A 2,681-nucleotide genomic window follows, 5' to 3' on the forward strand; every position below is an offset into this window, starting at 1 on the left:
ACGTCTATGGTGCAACCCCAGATACCTCAGATGGCGCACATGACTCCCTCCCAGACTCCTTATGCGACACACTTAGCTCCGATTACACCTGCCCGCCGGACTTATAAACAAAAAACTCCTTTACGATGCGCACACTGTAATAAACGTGGCCACGTAATAGAAGATTGTTATTAGTTCCAAGGTAACAGTGCCAAGCACTCCTCAAGGTCATTTTCGGAAGCAGCTAAGAAGATACCTCCTCCTATCCAGAAGTCACACAAATGGTGCGCACTTCACAAATCGACATCTCATAGTTCACATGAGTGCGAAGTACTAATTAAGTCTATGGGTGTGGACCTTAGTGAAACAGAGGTGTCGTATAGGCATAAGCAGAAGAGTCCCCAGGACAAGTCGTCGGGGGAAGACCAGCACACACCACAGCAAGGAGAGGGATAGATAGGATAATCCCCACCCCTCCTCACAGCACTTCTATAGCGGCCTCGTTAGTAGCGGCGCTTAGCAAAGTGGAAGTGTTGTCAGTGCCAGTGAGAGTGGATAATACCAGATTGGCTCTTGATATAGACACAGGTGCTTGTGCTAATGTATTGGCCTTGACATCATATCACGAGTTACAACGTAAATTCCCTCACCGCAAATTCAAATGGAGGCCTAGTAACGCTGAGCTCGAAGGAGTTTCAGGTACTCAGCTGAGCATCACAGGAATGGTGACGTTACCACTCAGATTCTCAAGACGTGGTATGCCCTTCTAAGCGGACTTTTATATAGTCCAGCATTTTAAATTGCCATCCGACGGGTTACGTGGTCTACCAACTCTTCGAAAGAACATGATAGATGTTCTTCCATGTAATAATAGTGTTACGTTTAAAGGTGTTTCCTACAAAGCAATGAGTCATTCTGAACCTATGCTCACAGCTAGGACGAAAGTGTTGTCCACCAATCCTGTTAAGAGGAAGGCGGATGGTGCGTCAGAGATACCTCTTGACCTCAACAACACACTTTCCCAGCGTGATTACAGCAGCAAGAGTTGGACGATCGTACCAGCAGTGTTGAAGAGTACTCTCTATTACCTGAAGAGGAAATAACCAAAGCAACTGTCGAACTACCCAACGTGTACACGGGCACTGATGTAGTGTGTCTCCCCGAAACATGCAAGGTAAAAGGGTTGTCATGTGAATCTACCCTGAGCACTATACGCCCTGGTGGTTTGACAGACGTACTGATTCTAAATCGAACAGGCGTTCAACAAATCATAAAGCAAGGATGTTATTTGTGTGATTTTCTAGTATATCACAACAATGTCGAAGTACAGCCTACTAAATTCCCAATTCAAGGAATTGTTGCGAAATGCCAACAGACTCAACAGGCCAGGAGAGATCAAATAGCACCACATGTTAAGGTGATCGATCATCCCCAGGGCAAGACACGCCTTTTAGAGCTGCTTGCCGACTGTAGAAATATAGTAGCCTTGCCAGAGGAAAAGCTAGGTCAGACAGATTTAACATCCCATCATATAACCTTAAAGGAGGGAACCAACCCTATTTACGTACCAGCTTATAGACTACCTCATAGCCAGCGCGCTGTAGCACATGATATGGTACAGGGTATGTTAGATGAGAATGTTATTAGACACTCAAAATCCCCCTTTAATAGCCCATTATTCCTCGTCCCGAAAAAGGATTTTTTTTTTTTTTACGGGGATTAGCCCACTAGGGCACAGGTCACTGACCCACATCGCGGGTCTGGAGGGCGAAAATGTAATAATAATAATAATTATAATGATAATGATAATGATAATGATAATAATAATAATAATAATAATAATAATAATAATAATAATAATAATAATAATAATAATAATAATAATAATAATAATAATAATAATAATAATAATAATAATAATAATAATAATAATAATAATAATAATAATAACACTAATAACAATAATAATAAAGAACCATAAAGAAATGCATATATGTGTGTTGTGTTGTTAATAGTAAGAGAAACAATTGAGACCCTGCAATTGTTTTTAAATGAGGCAGAAGTCAGATCAGCAACCTGGGACTTGGTCACAATTTTTGTGATGCCATATGGCAGCAGGGTCTACCATTAGACAACACATTATGCTTCCAATATCTTCCCAGGCGGTAGTACCTCCCTGTTTGGTAGCTGCTTACTACCTACTACCTGTGGATGGTGGATGGCGCCCTGTTATAGATTTCAGGCGCTTCAATGATCAAACGATCCCTGATAGGTACCCTATGCCTATCTTGAGCGACATATTGTAATCCTTAGGCAAGGATAATGCGGTATTTAGCAACTTAGATTTGCTTAGTGGGTATTGGCAAATACCACTCGATGAGAAATCACGGCATTTAGCACGCCTCTAGGCCACTTTGAGTTTCTACGAATGCCATTTGGTCTCAGAAATGCCCCACTATCATTTCAAAGAATGATCAACACCCTGTTTGCCGGATTGATTGGTACCACACTCTGCGCTTATTTGGATGATCTAATAGTAGTAAGTAAGGACGTCGATTCCCATCTAATTAAACTGCGTGAAGTGTTGGACAAACTTTCCACAGCAGGCCTCAAAATCAAACTCTCGAAGTGTGAGTTTTTAAAATCCAGAATCCAATTCCTTGGTCATGTAGTTGACGGTGAAGGCATACATGCAGTTAATG

Source organism: Homarus americanus, unplaced genomic scaffold (genome assembly GCF_018991925.1).
Source record: "Homarus americanus isolate GMGI-L3 unplaced genomic scaffold, GMGI_Hamer_2.0 scaffold45562, whole genome shotgun sequence".
In the NCBI taxonomy this organism is placed as follows: domain Eukaryota; kingdom Metazoa; phylum Arthropoda; class Malacostraca; order Decapoda; family Nephropidae; genus Homarus; species Homarus americanus.